This window comes from Scyliorhinus torazame, chromosome 5 (genome assembly GCF_047496885.1).
Source record: "Scyliorhinus torazame isolate Kashiwa2021f chromosome 5, sScyTor2.1, whole genome shotgun sequence".
Taxonomy (NCBI): Eukaryota; Metazoa; Chordata; class Chondrichthyes; order Carcharhiniformes; family Scyliorhinidae; genus Scyliorhinus; species Scyliorhinus torazame.
Window position 1 is genome coordinate 74,550,337 of NC_092711.1, and position 18,502 is coordinate 74,568,838.

At 46.7% G+C, this 18,502-nt stretch overlaps 1 long non-coding RNA gene and 1 pseudogene across 1 annotated transcript in view; one reads left to right on the plus strand and one right to left on the minus strand.

Annotated features, from left to right (window-relative positions):
* Nucleotides 1-16,878, plus strand: part of LOC140418487 (uncharacterized) — a 35,931-nt gene extending 19,053 nt beyond the window's left edge. Inside the window, exon 3 of the long non-coding RNA XR_011945077.1 lies at nt 16,430-16,878. This is a non-coding gene — a long non-coding RNA (uncharacterized lncRNA). The remainder of the gene's footprint in view (nt 1-16,429) is intronic.
* LOC140418473 (uncharacterized) lies at nt 1,656-7,809 on the minus strand (annotated as a pseudogene).
* Nucleotides 16,879-18,502: the final 1,624 nt, after the last annotated feature.

An 18,502-nucleotide genomic window follows, 5' to 3' on the forward strand; every position in this document is an offset into this window, starting at 1 on the left:
ACCCAACACTAAGGGCAATTTTGGACACTAAGGGCAATTTATCATGGCCAATCCACCTAACCCGCACATCTTTGGACTGTGGGAGGAAACCAGATCACCCGGAGGAAACCCACGCACACGCGGGATGTGCAGACTCCGCACAGACAGTGACCCAAGCCGGAATCGAACCTGGGACCCTGGAGCTGTGAAGCAATTGTGCTATCCACAATGCTACCATGCTGCGCAGAGGTGTTGTTGTTCATTCTTACGGACTGTGGTCTGTTGGTCAGAAAATCGAGGATCCAGTTGCAGAGTGGGGAGCCAAGTCCTAGGTTTTGGAGCTTTGATAGGAGTTTGGCTGGGATTATGGTGTTGACTTGCAGACTCCTTCAATCCACTTCACAAATTACTTTCCAACCTGTCTTTGAGGCATCAGAAAATTTAGCCGCCATTCAATCCCGTCATCCACCACATTCATACAGATTGTAAATGGGTGAGAGCCCAGCACTGATCCTGGTGACATTCCACTTGTCACATCTTACCCACCCACAAATGACCCATTTATACCGACTGGCTGCTTCCTGCTCGCTAACCAATCCTCTATCCATGCTGATGTGTTGCCCCCACACCCTGAGCTCTTATTTTGTGTAATAACCTTTGATGTGGCACCTTGGGAAATACCTTCTGGAAATCCAGATAAAGCACATCTACAGGTTCCCCTTTATTGACATCCCTTGTTACTTCTCAGAGAACCTTGATAAATTCGTCAGTCACGATTGATTCCCTGAACTGCATTTTCAAACACTGTGTCAAAAGAAAAATCAAATCTGCTCTACTCCTCTGGCTCCTTTGCCAATTGCCTCAGAGGGACTCACTTTCTGTTAAAGAGCCTGCCAAGACCTCTCACCCACTTCAGTAAACAAATTTAATCAGGAAAAGTCCAACAAATTCAAATATTTTCCTGTTAAAGGTTTATTGATGAAACAGAACATGGTTAAAAGAACTAACAGAAAATTACTTGAGGGTCAAAGACAACCAGAGTAACAGAATGTTCACAATATTCTGGTCCCAAATGGATTCCCTTCAGCTCCTCTGTACCCTGTTCCCGTGACTTCCAGCTTGGGACACGTGGGCACTGAACCTTGGGGGTCACATCATCGTCACTCCTGTCACCTCCCCCCCCCCCCCAAAAAAACCTGAATTGTTGGAGGTCCAGTTCCCAGTTTAGCACAGGGATAAATCGCTGGTTTTTAAAGCAGACCCAGGCAGGCCAGCATCACAGTTCAATTCCCGAAAAAGCCTCTCGAACAGGCGCCGGAATGTGACGACAAGGGGATTTTCACAGTAACTTCATTTGAAGCCTACTTGTGACAATAAGCGATTTCCATTTCATTTCATTTCAGTCAGGCCTCCAGCAACTTTCTGGCTCTAGTAGCGACGCCCATGGCAGTTCCCCTATTGGGGAACAGGCCCCGTTATTCTCAGCCAAATTCAGCGAAAGTCAGCCCTCAGCTCCATCACCTGGCTCTCATTGACACGAGCAATAGAGACAGAAAGGTGCCCGAGGCTCAAATAGGAAGACAAAACTTGTGGATTAGGATCTCCGTAAAGGTCAGCAACCTCTTAGAAAAAAATCAAATTCCCAGTCAACAAATTAAAGGATCACACGACAGCACTTCAAGTTTTATGACTTTTAATACAACAAACAAACTAGAAGCTACTTTAACTTGGAAACCTACACATTAAACTATAAACTAGAACTTTGTCCTGTTACACAATCTAAAATCACACTCCACGATTATAGTTACTCTGTCCTGGAAGTCGAAACTTAATTGTCTCAGAATTTGTCCAAGTGAGGATTCATTTTCGAGGATTTACTTCCGTTCTTCGACCAAGGCACCGAGGAAAAAGAAAAGGGAGAATAGAATGTGAACTAACAAAATACATAAAAATAGACTGTAAAGGTTTTTCTGGCTACGTAAAAAGGAAACATTTGGCTCAGACAAAGTTTTGTCCATTCCAGATAGAGTCAGGAGAATTTAGAATGAGGAATCGAGATCTCTACAGCCTCCTCGTTCAACACTCTGGGATGTTGATCATCAGCTTTTGGGGATTTATTCACTTTCAGTGTCATTAATTTTTCCAGTACTACTTTTACACCAATACTAATCTCTGCCAGTCCCTTGGTTCTCTGGTGTTTTGGGGACAATTTCTGTATCTTCCTCTGTGAAGACAGACACACATTGTTCAGTTTCTCTGCCATTTCCTCATTCCCCATTCTAAACTCTCCTCTCTCTGCCTGGAATGGACCCACATTGGTCTTTGCTAATCTTTTCCTTTTCACATTCCTGGAGAGGTTTCCAGTCGGTTTTTATGTTTCTCGCCGGTTTGCTCTCAACAGTTTCTTGATCCTCATTTGCTGAATTTGAATGGATCTCGTGGAATCTTTAACTTTTCTTGTTCACCACGGTTACATCACTTTTCCCGTTGGATTTTTGTTCCTTAAAGGAATCTATATTTGTTGTATATATGCAAAATAAAAGTTGCAAAAATCCCAGAGGACCATAGGCTGCTCTCACCTTTGACAGAGAGAGTTGACTGGAGGTGATTTAACCTGAGGGTCAGCACACCTCAGGCGTGGGGCCTGGTTGAGAAGGCGGGGCCTTCATGAATAAACTCAGCCAGGACGGGAGTTGAATCCTCACTGTTGGCCTTGCTCTGCATCACAAACCAGTCATCCAGCCAACTGAGCTAACCGACCCCCTGATAAATGTATAATAATTCCTTAAATATTAGGTATTCCCTGTACCGATCAGATTCCCAGTCCACCTCAGACAACTTGCCCCTCATACCGTGATAGTTTTCTTCTGTGAGGAACACCCAGATAAATTAAACAAAAGAATCATGTAACCACCAGGGCTCATCTCCATGGTAGTGTGGCATGCTTTGGGGGGTTCCAAACAGAAATAGGAACTAAATATCTTCAAACTTCCAAACACCCTTTCACACTGTGATCCTTGTGCAATTTGAAGCCAGGTATTAGCAACAAGGCTTAAAGAGCATCAGCCCACTGGAGGCAAAGTGGTGAGACCGGTCAGTCCAGCAGAAAGAAACCCTCCGACCATTCCCACTGACCACCTGTCAGAATGAACAAAATGCAGTCCTGGATGTAGAGCAGAAACAATAACAGCAGAATCCAACCCCTGTAATCAATTGTGAAACTGTTGGTGTCAAAGCAGGTGCACTGAAGCAAGCAATCCTGTCTCACATTGAGAGGTGGACGGCCTCTCCCCAGTGTGAACCCGCTGGTGTCTCCGCAGGTGGGATAACTGAGTGAATCCCTTCCCACACTGAGAGCAGGTGAATGGCCTCTGCCCAGTGTGAACTCGCTGGTGTCTCTGCAGGTTGGGTAACTGAGTGAATCCCTTCCCACATAGAGAGCAGGTGAATGGCCTCTCCCCAGTGTGAACTCGCTTGTGTCTCCGCAGGGTGGATACTTCAGCAAATCCTTTCCCACAGAGAGCGCAGGTGAATGGCCTCTCCCCAGTGTGAACTCGCTGGTGTGACTGTAGGGTGGATAACTAAGTGAATCCCTTCCCACACTGAGAGCAGGTGAATGGCCTCTCCCCAGTGTGAACTCGCTGGTGTGACTGCAGGGTGGATACCTGATTGAATCCCTTCCCACACTGAGAGCAGGTGAATGGCCTCTCCCCAGTGTGAACTTGTTGGTGTGTCTGCAGGTGAGATAACTGAGTGAATCCCTTCCCACACTGAGAGCAGGTGAACAGCCTCTCCCCAGTGTGAACTCGCTGGTGTGACCGCAGGTGAGATAACTGACTGAATGCCTTCCCACACTGAGAGCAGGTGAACGGCCTCTCCCCAGTGTGAACTCGCTGGTGTCTCCGCAGGTAAGATAACCGAGTGAGTCCCTTCCCACACTGAGAGCAGGTGAACAGTGTCTTCCCAGTATGAATTTGCTGGTGTGTCTTCAGGGTGGATAACTGAGTGAATCCCTTCCCACACTGAGTGCAGGTGAATGGCCTCTCCCCAGTGTGAATTCGCTGGTGTGTCTGCAGATTGGATGGCTGAGTGAATCCCTTCCCACACAGAGTGCAGGTGAATGGCCTCTCCCCAGTGTGAACTCGCTGGTGTCTCTGCAGGTTGGGTAACTGTGTGAATCCCTTCCCACACTGAGAGCAGGTGAATGGCTTCTCCCCAGTGTGAACTCGCTGGTGTCTCAATAGGCGGGACGAATCACAGAATCCTTTCCCACACTGAGAGCAGGTAAATGGCCTCTCCCCAGTGTGAACTCGCTGGTGTGCCTGAAGGTTAGATAACTGACTGAATGCCTTCTCACACTGAGAGCAGGTGAATGGCCTCTCCCCAGTGTGACTGCGTCGAATAGTCTCCAGCTTAGATGGGGCTCTGTATCCCTTCCCACAGTCCCCATATTTCCACGGTTTCTCCATGTTATGGGTCTCCTCGTGTCTCTCCAGGTTGGATGATCAATTGAAGCCTCTTCCACAGACACAACACTGGTCTGGTCTCTCCCAGCTGTGAATGTTATGTTTATTCAGGCTGTGGAACTGGTTAAAGCTCTTTCCACAGTAAGTTCGCTGGAACTGTCTGTGCGGAATCTGCACGTTCTCCCTGTGACTGAATGGGTTTCCTCCGGGTGCTCCGGTTTCCTCCCACAGTCCAAAGATGTGCAGGTAAGGTGGATTGACCATGCTAAATTGCCCTGAATATCGAAAAAGTTTGGGTGGGGTTATTCGGTTACGGTGATAGGATGGAGGTTTGGGCTTAGGCAGGGTGATCTTTCCAAGGGCTGGTGCAGACTCGATGGGCCAAACGGCCTCCTTCTGCACTGTAAATTCTGGGAGTCTATGAACTCTCTCACTCGGGTGTGTGTTGTGTGGGTCTCGGTGCTTTTCCAGTCACACTGATGTTTGAAATCTTTAGGTGACAGTTCGGGTAAACATTTCTCCTTCTAGATTCAAAGGCCGATGATGTTCAGGTTCCAAGGAATCGAGTGACTCTGTCAGATCGAGACGGAATGTTTGAGATTTCTGTCTGTAATTCCTCCTCATCTAATATCCTGTAAAAACAATTTACAAAATTCATCATTGTTAGTACAGGATCGAAACTTAGAACAGACAATTCTCGTTTCTATGGAACATTTTTCCTCTCTCTTATTCCGCGAAAGCTGTAAATCTCCCAATCCACACAATCTCCCTCCATTCTCACTCTGCTGTATCTAATATTCACCCTCCCAATTCTCCTGAAGGTGCTGATTCATGTTGACTGACAGATCTAAGCTCACAGCTTCCTGTCCAGATCACAACAAATATGAACTGCAGGCGGCCATTCGGCCCATCGAACCTGAACCATTCAATGGGATCATTGGCTGACCAACCTCAGCACTGTTTTCCTGCACTATCCCCCTATCACAATGGTCAGCACAGTGGTTAGCACTGTTGCTTCACAGCTCCAGGGTCCCAGGTTCGATTCCCGGCTTGGGTCACTGTCTACACGTTCTCGGTGTGTCTGCGTGGGTTTCCTCCGGGTGCTCCGGTTTCCTCCCATGGTCCAAAGATGTGCAGGTTAGGTGGATTGGCCATGCTAAATTGCTCTTAGTGTCCAAAAAGGTTAGATGGGGTTATTGGGTTACGGGGCTAGGTGGAGGTGTGGGCTTAAGTAGAGTGCTCTTTCCAAGGGTGATGCAGAGTCAATGGGCCTAATGGTGTCGTTCTGCACTGTAAATCCTCTGGGGTACAGATTTCCAAAGCTTCACCACATCCTTGAGTAAAGAGATCCCTCCTCATTTCAGCTTTCTCTCCATTTACCTGCCAGTTCCCCATAACCCTCGACACCCTCATCAATTAGAAGTCTGTGTGAGGGGGGGGATGTCGGGTTTGTGATATGGGAGCTGGAGTAGCTGTTTTTCCGCAGGTTCTGGCACCACTCACCTATAATCTGTCACTTATCTGATTGCCCGGCTCCCATCTACCTAATCCTTGAATTAATATTGTGATCGTGTCCCTGGAAGATGTCAGGGTTTAGTTTGGTAGGATTCTGCCAAAAGGAATCAAGAAATGCGTCGATAAAACAGCGCAGGTGGATTCAGCGGGAATGGAGCCGCCTTTTCAACATGGCGGCCTGACCCTCAGGAGGTCTCTCGACCCCGCGCTCTCCGGGGCTCTGGGAGGCGGCGAAAATTATGGCTGCCGACATTATCCGTGTTACTGACCAGAGGCGGAGTGTGCTGACTCAATATCTGTGAGCTTGTGAGCACCACCTGCAAAGCTCCATGAAGAGGCTCGATGATCCAGAGGAGAGAATCCTGAACGTTCAGCAAGATGCCTCCTCGACGGAGGCAAGAATTCAATCCTTTGAAAACCAGCCGAGTGGCGTGGCGGAGGTCCTGGAGGATTTGGAGAACTGAGGGTCAGAGAAAGAACATCCGAGTCATTGGTCTGTCAGATGCTCATCATAGAATTTACAGGGCAGAAGGAGTCCACTCGGCCCATCGAGTCTGCACCTTGGAAACAGCACCCCAGCCAAGCCCATACCTCCCCCCCATCCCCGGAACCCAGTAACCCCACCTAACCTTTTATTTGGACACTAAGGGCAATTTATCGTGGCCAATCCACCTAACCTGCACATCTTTGGACTGTGGGAGGAAACTGGAGAGCCCGGAGTAAACCCACGCAGACACGGGGAGAACGTGCAGACTCCGCACAGATACTGACCCAAGCCGGGAATCGAACCTGGGACCCTGGTGCTGTGAAGCAGCTGTTCTAACCACTGTGCTACCATGCTGCCCATAAATTCTGTTATTTTCTGTCCATTCAGTGTGGAGGGTAAGGCTCCCGTGAGGTTCTTTAAGGACCGACTGCCACGTTTTCTCAGCTGGATTTGAAGCCTGGGCATTTCAAATTAGAAAGGGTTCATCGTATCCTGTCTCTGAGGCTGAGGGATAGTTTTCATCCCAGGCCTGTAAACATTCGCTTCCCGTAACAGCCTCCCCGAACAGGCGCCGGAATGTGGCGACTAGGGGCTTTTCACAGTAACTTCATTGAAGCCTACTTGTGACAATAAGCGATTTTCATTTCATTTTCATTTCCACAACTTGAAAGAAGGTCCTGGAGACGGGTACGGAGAGGTGGCACCTGGCCCCAGGAGGGAGTGAGGATTCAGGACTTTTCAGCAGCAACACAAACGAAGCTTCGAGACTTTGTTGAAGTTTAAATGCAGCTCAAGGCTGTGGGGAGTGAATTACGTTATGCTTTATCCTGCAACCCGAAAAATGGTATCCAACAACTCCGTCAAGTCTTTCAATAATCCAATGATTGCCTTGGCCTTCATTAAATCCATGAAGGGCCAGGATTGGGAGAAATGGTTTGCAGCTTGGACATCTACTGGACCGAACCTCTTTCCATTTAGAAAGTACTCTTTTCTATTCTTTTTTGGTCCAAAATGTATAACCTCACACTTGTTTATTTTGAATTCCATTTGCCACAAATTTGCCTATTCACCGAGTCTGTCAATATCTTCTTGCAATTTTATGCTATCATCTAGTCTGTCTGCGATGCCACCGAACTTTGTATCAACAGCAACAGTGAAGAGGCCCCTCGGCCCATTGAGTCTGAATGGCCACCGACACATGAAAAGCACCTGACCTACCTGATTCCATTTGCTGGCTCTTGGCCCATTGCCTTGAATGTTATGACGTGCCAAGTGTTTAAAGGATGTGAGGCAACCCGCTTCTCCCACCCTCCCAGGCAGTGGGTTCCAAACTGTCACCACCCTCTGGGTAACAAGGCTTTTCCTCAAAACCCCCCTAAACCTTCTCCCCTCATCTTGAACTTGTGTCCCTCGTGACTGATCTTAACTGAGGGGAACAGCTGCTCCCTATCCACCCTGTCCAAGCCCCTAATAATCTTGTACACCTCGATCAGGTCACACCACCCCCCCCCCCCCTCCCCACACACACACACATGCACCGGCCCCCTTCTCGGCTCCAATGAAAACAACCCAAACCTAAGGATAACCCAGAAAATTTAAAGGAAAATGCAGGATAATCCAGAAAATTACAAGCCGGTGAACTTTACATCAGTGGTAGGGAAATTGTTGGAGAGGATTCTTCGAGACAGGATTTGCTGCCATTTCGAAGCAAGTGGACGTATTAGTGATAGGCAGCACGGTTTTGTGAAGAGGAGGTAGTGTCTCACTAACTTGATAGTGTTTTTTGAGGAAGTGACGGAGATGATTGATGAAGGTCGTAAGCCCCTTGGCAGACTGGTACAGAAGGTGAAGTCACACAGGATCAGAGCTGAACTGGTAAGATAGATACAGAATTGGCTCGGTCATAGAAGACTGAGGGTAGCAATGGAAGGCTGTGACTAGTGGTGTTTCGTGGGGATCACTGCTGTGACTTGTGCTGTTTGTAGTATATGTAAGTGATTTGGAGGAAAATGTAACTGGTTTGATTGGTAAGTTTGCAGACAACACAAAGGTTAGTGGAATTGCGGATAGTGATGTGGACCGTCAGAGGATGCTGCAAGATAGAAATCGGTCGGAGACTTGGGCAGAGAGATGGCAGATGGAGTTTAATCCAGCCAAATGTGAGGTAATGCATTCTGGAAGGTCTAATACAGTGGGGAAATATACAGCAAATGGCAGAACCATTAAGAGTATGGCATCGCAAGTGGAGAAGGTAGTCAAGAAGGCATACGGCATGCTTGCCTTCATCAGCCGGGGCATTGAGTTTAAAAATTGAAAAGTCATGTTGCAGCTTTACAGAACCTTAGTTCGGCCACACTTGGAACATAGTGTTCAATTCTGGTCGCCACACTACCAGAAGGATGTGGAGGCTTTGGAGAGAGTACAGAAAAGATTTACCAGGATGTTGCCTTGTATGGAGGGCATTAGCTGTGAAGAGAGGTTGGAGAAACTTGGTTTGATCTCACTGGAACGACGGAGGTTGAGGGGTGACCTGACAAAAGTCGACAAAATTATGAGGGGCATGGACAGAGAGGATGGTCAGAAACATTTTTCCAGGGTGGAAGAGTCAATTACTAGGGGACACAGGTTTAAGGTGAGAGGGGCAAAGTTTAGAGGAGATGTACGAGGGAAATTCTTTAACACAGAGGGTAGGGCGTGCCTTGAACTCACTGCCAGAGGTGGTGGTGGAAGCAGGTATAATAGTGGCATTTAAGGACGCCTTGACAAATAGATGAATAGAATGGGGGACCCCAGAAGAGTAGAAGGTTTTAGATTAGACGGGCAGCATGATCAGTGCAGGTTTGAGAAGGCCGAAGGGCCTGTTCCTGTGCTGTAACTTTCTTTGTTCTTTGTTTGTTCTATCCAACCTCTCTTCATAAATGTTCCATCCCGTGCAACATCCTGGTGAATCTCCTCTGCACTGTCTCCAATCATATCCTTCCTATAATTGTCCCATTGGGCAGATGCAGCATGGGTTCATAAAGGGCAGGTCGTGCCGAACTAATTTAGTGGAATTTGTTCAGGACATTACCAGTGCCGTAGATAACGGGGAGCCAATGGATGTGGTATATCCGGATTTCCAGAAAGCCTTTGACAAGGTGCCACACAAAGGTTTGCTGCATAAGATAAAGATGCATGGCATTAAAGGGAAAGTAGTAGCATGGATAGAGGATTGGTTAATTAATAGAAAGCAAAGAGTGGGGATTAATGGGTGTTTCTCTGGTTGGCAATCGGTAGCTAGTGGTGTCCCTCAGGGATCAGTGTTGGGCCCACAACTGTTCACAATTTACATAGATGATTTGGAGTTGGGGACCAAGGGCAATGTGTCCATGTTTGCAGACGACACTAAGATAAGTGGTAAAACAAAAAGTGCAGAGGATACTGGAAGTCTGTATAGGGATTTGGATAGGCTCAGTGAATGGGCTAGGGTCTGGCAGATGGAATACAATGTTGACAAATGTGAGGTTATCCATTTTGGTAGGAATAACAGCAAAAGGGATTATTATTTAAATGATAAAATATTAAAACATGCTGCTGTGCAAAGAGCCCTGGGTGTGCTAGTGCATGAGTCGCAAAAAGTTGGTTTACAGGTGATTAAGAAGGCAAATGGAATTTTGTCCTTCATTGCTAGACGGATGGAGTTTAAGACTAGGGAGGTTCTGCTGCAATTGTACAAGGTGTTAGTGAGGCCACAGCTGGAGTATTGTGTTCAGTTGTGGTCTCCTTACTTGAGAAAGGACATACTGGCACTGGAGGGTGTGCAGAGGAGATTCAAGAGGTTAATCCCAGAGCTGAAGGGGTTGGATTATGAGGAGAGGTTGAGTAGACTGGGACTGTACTCGTTGGAATTTAGAAGGATGAGGGGGGCTCTTATAGAAACATATCAAATTATGAAGGGAATAGATAGGATAGATGCAGGCAGGTTGTTTCCACTGGTGGGTGAAAGCAGAACTAGGGGGCATAGCCTCAAAATAAGGGGAAGTAGATTTTGGACTGAGTTTAGGAGGAACGTCTTCACCCAAAGGGTTGTGAATCTATGGAATTCCTTACCCAGTGAAGCAGTAGATGCTCCTTCATTAAATGGTTTTAAGATAAAGATAGTTTTTTGAAGAATAAAGGGATTAAGGGTTATGGTGTTCGGGCTGGAAAGTGGAGCGGAGTCCACAAAAGATCAGCCATGATCTCATTGAATGGTGGAGCAGGCTCGAGGGGCCAGATGGCCTACTCCTGCTTGTAGTTCTCGTTCTTATAATGTAGCAACCAGAAATGCTCACAGTAATGTCCCATATGTCTTTTTCACCACCCTATTAACCTGCCCTTCCACGTTCAGAGATCTCTGGACAAACACGCCAAGGTCCCTTTGTTGCTCAGAACTTCCCAGTGTCATGCTGTTCATTGAATACTTCCTTGTCACATTACCCCTTCCAAAGTGTGTCACCTCACTTTTTAGGGTTCCAGTTCCATTTGCCACTTTTCTGCCCATTCCGTCTATATCTTTCTGGAACCCAAGACACTCAACCTCACTGTTAACCATCTGGCCAATCTTTGAGTTATCCGCAAGTCTTCCATGTGGGATCTTGTCCAAAGCTTTATTGAAATCCATGTAAACTACATCAACTGCACAACCCCCATCTCCACACCTGGTCACATGCTCAAAAAATGCAATCAAATTTGTTCGGCATGACCTCCCTCTGACAAAGTCATGCTGACTATTCCTGATCAAACCTCTCCAAGTGGAAATAGAGTCCATCAGAACTTTCTCCAATAGTTTCCCGACCACTGATGTAAGACTCACTAGACTGCAGTTCCCTGGCTTATCTCAACAACCTTTCTTAAATAATAGGACCACATTAGCTGTTCTCAAGTCACCTGGCAACTCCCCTCGTGGCCAGAAATTAAAAGTTTGGGTCAGAGCCCCTGAAATCTCCTCCCTGGCCTCCCACAGCATCCTGGGACACAATTCATGCAGACCTAGTAATCTAATAATCTTATGGGCGGCACAGTAGTATAGTGGTTAGCACTGCTGCTTCACAACGCCAGTGACCTGGGTTCGATTCCTGGCTTGGGTCACTGTCTGTGCGGAGTCTGCACATTCTGCCCGTGTCTGCGTGGGTTTCCTCCCACAAGTACCGAAAGACCAGCTTCTTAGGTGAATTGGACATTCTGAATTATTCCTCAGTGCATCCGAACTGGTGTCGGAGTGTGGCAACTCAGGGATTTTAATAGTAACTTCATTGCAGTGTTAATGTAAGCCTTCTTGTGACAATAATAAAGATTGTGAATGGGCCGAAGGGGCCCTTTCCGTGCTGTAAAATTTTACGACTTTAAAGGTAGAGGTGGTAGAGGGAGGGAGGGAATTAATTTATAGATTAAGTGCCAAAGCCCCAACATTCACCAGCTCTGAGGACACACCTTAGCTCCCTTTCCAATCTGAAAGCAGCCTGAGCTGGATTTACATTCCCCTTAATTGATCATTGCTGGGTGATAATCCTGTACTTCCTCACCTCACACCACTGTGACAGCACCTTCACTACACAGACTGCAGCAACTGACCAAACATCACCTTCCCAGTTATTCCCGAAGGCACCGCCTTCCCAACCTGCCCCCTTGCCTGAGGTGCGGTGATCCTCAGGTCACATCACCGCCGGTCAGCTCTCTCCCGGGACCAGGCCCTGGTTCACAGCCGCCATCTTGGGGAAGCAGGGCGCATGCGCTGGCGTATTGGTGATGCTGCAGCTAGTGGGCGGGGCCTGAAGGTTTCTGTTCCCAGCCGGGTCCTAGTGCCCGGCGAACTGTTAAACGGCAATAGGTTTTTTTAATGTTTCACCCACTCCCAGGCTGAAGCTGATGTTTTTTCGCCTGGAGGTGTCTGTGGATCACGTAGACATTCAGTGTGAGAGGGTTCAGCCTCTATCTAGCTACCTGAAGGGGGTTATATAGTGTTTGATTACACTTAGTGGTCCTTTCCAGTTCATTATCAGGATGTTTATGTGATATTTTCTTCCCCTCAGAGTGATATTTCTTTATTTAAAATACATTTCAGCAGCAGGCTGACTGATGATTTTTAAAGGAATAAAGTTTATTTATTATCACACTATTTCCCTGGATGTTTGAACATCTCAGCTCCTCATCTCTTTCACACTCACTGACACATACACAGAAATTAGGTACAGATCAAGTTGAAGCTGTAATGATGGAAATGGAATGTAGACTGCAATCTTTATATCGCTGCAGGTCTGTTGTCTTCGTGTTGAACTAATCCTTTAGTTGGAGTGAAGCATTTTTAGAAACGAATAATTCTCACGAGGCTCTGAAGCTTTCTGTAGATGAATCGCCAGGAGGTTGGTTCTCAGGTGGACTTGGAAGCTGGAATATGTTCAGTACTGTGGCTGCACTGGAAAACATTCAGCTCTGCTGGTTCAGCTGGTTCCTGGTGCTTCAGATGCTTCTCACACACACATTTGCTTTGTTCAGGGTTTATTATACTGTATCCCTGACTATTAACTGCAGGGTTAAAACTCAGACCCAGAACACCGCGATACAATAGCAGTTTACGATGCTCACTCACGCTTATCTCTGCCCCAATTCGAGCTCATTCTCCTGTGTTCAATATGACACTTGGAGACCAACAGTCCCGAGATTTCATATTCCTCAAATGCTGGTTCATCCTGACACAACGAGACATTTAAGCTTCACAGGTGGCTGCAAAGTTTCCTTACTCAGATCCGTGTTAACTAAATATTGGTCACAGAATCGAATGTTGCCCACAGTTTAATGTCCATAATAACCTGTTAAGTTGCAGCCACCTTGGCAGAGTTTGTGGATCTTACAGTCTATAATATCTAGTATCTTTGTGCCGAGCGTGACATCTTGAATCTACTCTTGGGTCTGATTAAAACAGTGTATTGTTGCTGGGTGGGATGGGCGGCATGGTAGCACAGTGTATAGCACTGTTGCTTCACAGCTCCAGGGTCCCAGGTTCGATTCCCAGCTTGGGTCACTGTCTGTGCGGAGTCTGCACGTTCTCCCCGTGTCTGCGTGGGTTTTCCTCTGGGTGCTCCGGTTTCCTCCCACAAGTCCCGAAACGTGCTGTTAGGTAATATGGACATTCTGAATTCTCCCTCTGCGTACCCAAACAGGCACTGGAATGTAGCGTCTAGGGGTCTTTCACAGTCACTGGCACTGTTTATTAAAAAAAATTAAAATATTTTTTTTATTCTCCTCCTTTTTCACATTTTCTCCCAAACTTACACCCACCAACAATAAACAATAATCAGTAACAAATATGTCAATCCCCATACCAATAACAACGATCCCATCCTCCCACCAAACCCCAAACATTAGCCCGCATGTTCACACAAACAAATGACAAAAAGGAATTAGGGATCACCCATAGTCGCCATTAACACACACACACACCCTCCCCCCAACCCTCCCACCCACCCGCCTCAACTAATGTTCTATGTTATCTGCTTCTTGAAAGTGCATAATGAATAATGCCTATGAATTGTAGAACCCCTCCATCCTTCCCCTCAGTTCAAACTTAACCTACTCAAGAGTCAAGAATTCCAATAGGTCCCCCCGTCACGCCAGGGCACAGGGTGGAGCGGTTGCTCTCCAACCTATCAGGATCCGCTTTCGGGCGATCAACAAGGCGAAGGCTACAACATCTGCCTCCGCACGCGTTTCCAACCCTGGGTGGTCCGACACCCCGAATAGGGGCCAGTTTCACGTGCATCACTTTAGAAATTATCCTAAAATCCTCCTTCCAATACTCCTCTAGCTTTGGACAGGACCAAAACATATGAACATGATTAGCAGCACCCCCCCCCCCCCCCCACCCGCCCGCCCGCAACGTTCACACACATCTTCTACTCCTTCAAAGAATTGGCTCATCCTCGCCCTCGTGAGGTGTGCTCTGTATACCACCTTCAGCTGTACCAGCCCCAAACTTGCACATGAGGTGGAGGCATTCACTCTCCGGAGCACCTCACATCAGAACCCCTCCTCCATATGCTCGCCCAACTCTTCCCCCCACTTTGCTTTGATCCTTTCCAGTGGTGCCTTCTCCTCTTCCAAAATAGCTCTGTAAACCGCCGACACTACCCCCTTCTCCAGTCCCCCTGTCATCGGCACCTCCTCCAGCAATGTGGAGACCTGCTCCACCGGGAAGCTCTGTCTCTCCTTTCTGGCAAAATCCCGAACATGCATGTATCTAAACATTTCCCCTTGCCCCAGCCCATACTTCGCTTCCAGCTCCTTCAAACTTGCAAACCGACCCCTAAGAAACAAATCTTTTGGTGTCTTAATCCCCTTCTCCTCCCATTTCCGAAAATTTCCATCCCACTTCCCTGGCTCAAATCTGTGGTTTCCCTGAATCGGCATTTCCCTTGACCCTGCCCCCAACCCGAAGTGTTGGCAAAACTGCCTCCAAATTCTCAATGAAGCTATTATTACGGGACACCCTGAGTATTTCCCCGGGGCCATCGGGAGCAGCGCTGATGCTAGTGCTTTCAATCCGGACCCCCTGCACAAACTGTCCTCCATTCGTCCGTTCTGATCCACTGGGAATCAACCCCACTGACCCAGCTCCGCACCTTCTCCACATTCGCCGCCCAGTAGTAATACATCAGGTTCGGAAGACCCAAACCCCCTGCCTGCCTTCCCCTCTGTAGCAGCACCTTTCTAACTCTGGCCACCTTCCCTCCCCATATGAACAAAGTAATCCTTCCCTCAATCTCTTTGAAAAAAGCTTTTGGCAGGAAAATCGGCAGGCATTGAAAAATAAACAGAAATCCCACAAGGGAAAACAACCTCCTAAGAAGCTCTCTGAGAATCTTTCATGTCTCGATTCGGCTGCCTTCATTCCTCTAAACTCCAATAAGTAAAACCCAGCCTACTTAACCTCTCCCCATAAGAAAATCCCTCCATACTCGGGATCAACCTCGTGATCCTTCTCTGGACTGCCTTCAAAACCAATTGTCTTCCTTAGATAAGGGCACCAAAACTATTCAAAGTATACCAGGTGCAGTCTAACTAATGCCTTGTATAGTTTTAGCTCGACTTCCCCATGTTTATATTCTATTCCCTTTGAAATAAATGTCAACATTCAGTTTGTCTCCATATTACCTGCAGAACTTGCTTTGTGTGGTTTCTGCACGAGGACCCCCAATTCCCCCGTTACTTTAGCTTTCTACAGTCTTTCTCCATCTAAATAATATTCCGTTATGTTCTTCCTCCTACTAAAGTGTCTAACCTCGCATTTTCCTACATTATGTTTCATCTGCCAAGTTTTTACTCAGTAAGTTACGCTATCTCTGGCCCTCTGTGGATATTCTGTATACCTCACCACTTACCTTTCCATTTTTGTATCTGCAGCCATGGCAATAGTACATTCACTTATTAAACACAGTTTTGAAATTCATGTATATCACATCTACTGGTCCCCCTCTCTCTCGCCTTCTCGTTATCACCTCAAAGAATTGCAATAAATTTGTCAGGCATGATTTACCCTTCACGAAGCCGGGCAGACCCAGCTTGATTACACTCTGTATGCTTAAATGCTCAGCTATTAATGTCCCTGGCCTATAGTTACCCGTTTTTGATTCCCTCCCTTTTCAATAAGGGTGTTCTTCCCAATGCTCTTGGGGTAAGGTGGGAGGAGCCTGGAGTGGAGTTTATACACCAGCACAGAACAGGCGGGCCGAATGGCCTGTTTCCCTGCTGTACGCTTTCTGAAACTTTCGAATCCATTATCCGTAAATTCTCAGGGTAAAGGCTTGTGTCCACCTCAGCTCCGAGCTGGGAAACCGGACAGATCCCAAACTGGGAAATGGAAACCTTTAAAATCCAACACAAAACACAATTCTCTCACATCTAACCCGCGGTTCCAATGTCTCCGGAATTCCCCATTTTATTGACATTTATTGTACATTTTCTGCAGATCCCAATCCGCGGGAACCGTCCGTCTCTGTCCTCCTGCCCTCGGCTGAAGACGTCTCCGCTCAGAGATTCGTCTCCCTCAGCTGCTTAGTGAGAGGTTTCTCCCCCCGAGAGATCTTCGTCAAGTGGACCGTCAATGACAAGCCGGTGAATCCCGGGAACTACAAGAACACCGAGGTGATGGCGAAGAACGGCAATAGCTCCTTCTTCATGTACAGCCTGTTATCCATTGCAGCGGAGGAGTGGGCCAGCGGCGCTTCTTACTCCTGTGTGGTGGGACATGAAGCCATCCCCTTGAAGATCATCAACAGAACGGTTGATAAATCCAGCGGTAAACCCAGTTTTGTGAACATTTCCCTCGCTCTGATGGACACCGTTAATTCATGTCAATGAGTATCTATTGGTTATATTTGCAACTAAAATAAAAATAATAAAGGCTTTTTCCTCCAATTGTGATTTAAATGCACAGCCACTTAATTAATGGTGCTTCCACTTTGCTAAGGTCAGATCTGTTCAATGTGACCCGGATTTCTACAGGTCTGGTCCCCAAGTCTCATACAACCAGTGCTCCCAGCTCAGATACACCCTGGGTTTGAGACAGAGCAAAACTCATTCATTCCAGGATTCAGCAAAATATCTTCATTGACTTTCCTCCCGCTGAGGAGAAATCGGATACTTTCCCATTTCAGACAAACAAACACATCATATTTAGATCTCGGTGTTCCTGCTTCTCTCATTGTCCATCCCATTAAAATTAATGTCAGCTTTAAGTTGCTGCATCACACCCACTGGGAACTGAATTGAGGGTCACACAGAAACATAGACCGATAATCCCTAGTCAAAGAGAGGGGAAAGGGAAATTGTTAATCCACTGTCTCCCCACTTCCCCAACAAAGAGAGGTGGGTGGGCATTATTTAATCCACTGTACCCACACTTCCCCAGCAAAGGGGCAATACTAACCCATTTTACCTCCACATTCCCGACCAAAAGAGGAGGAAGGTGATGAGTGAACTCTCTGTATCTCCACCTCCAGCAGGGAGATCCCAAAGGCAATTTGCTGAGCTGACCAGAGAGAGGGAGATTATTAACTCAATATCTTCCCAGTCCCCAAGCAGGGAGTTTGGAAGTAAACGGTTCTCTAGACTAAGAACTCAGTTACTGACATTACAAGACGGCATGGAGCTTACTGGCTGAAGGGTTTCAAAGGCCATAATGATAAAGATGTCTGAAAGTATCTATTTGTGCAACATAATTGTTTTAGCACTCTTGTTCGTCTTATCAGTATGCTAAAACCCGATTCCCCATAATCCAAATCCAGACTGGTGATTGAATTCTCCCTGGGTTTTCACTGTTCTCTCCTGAGGCACCTCCTTGTATTTTTGCATTCGGTCACCTGATGGCAGCGTGCACCTCACAGAAAACACATTTATAAGCAGAAAGTTCAACATATTCTACATAGGTACCAATAATACCCACAAATGGCAACGCTACAGGCAGCTGATACAAATACACAGACAGATTAAGACACAAACACTACACATACATGCACACAGACCCACACACGCTCACACGTAGACACAAACACATACATAGACACACATAGAAACACATGCATAAACATACACCCAGGCATAACGAACCACACATATTTTGTCACAAAAACACACGCAAAAATTCACAAACCTGCACCTAAACACAAGAAAGCACATGTTTATACACACAGACACACGTGCACATTCACACACAAATCCACACACACAAGCGGGTACACAAATGTACACAGACACATACAACCACATGTCCACACAGATACACAAACATATGAAACGAGACAAGCAGATTGACTGAAGAATATGAAACACAAATGTAACCAATAACATGTACATTAGCAGAATTTCACGATGACAGAAATATTTCCATTCAAACAGAGACAATAATCCACGTTAGCACACTAATCAGGTGGACACATATTAGCATACACTTACACTCATTAACACGAACACACATGAATACACAGAGAGTCATCAATACACATCAATAGATAGTTATGAACAACCATCAGCGCATAAATAG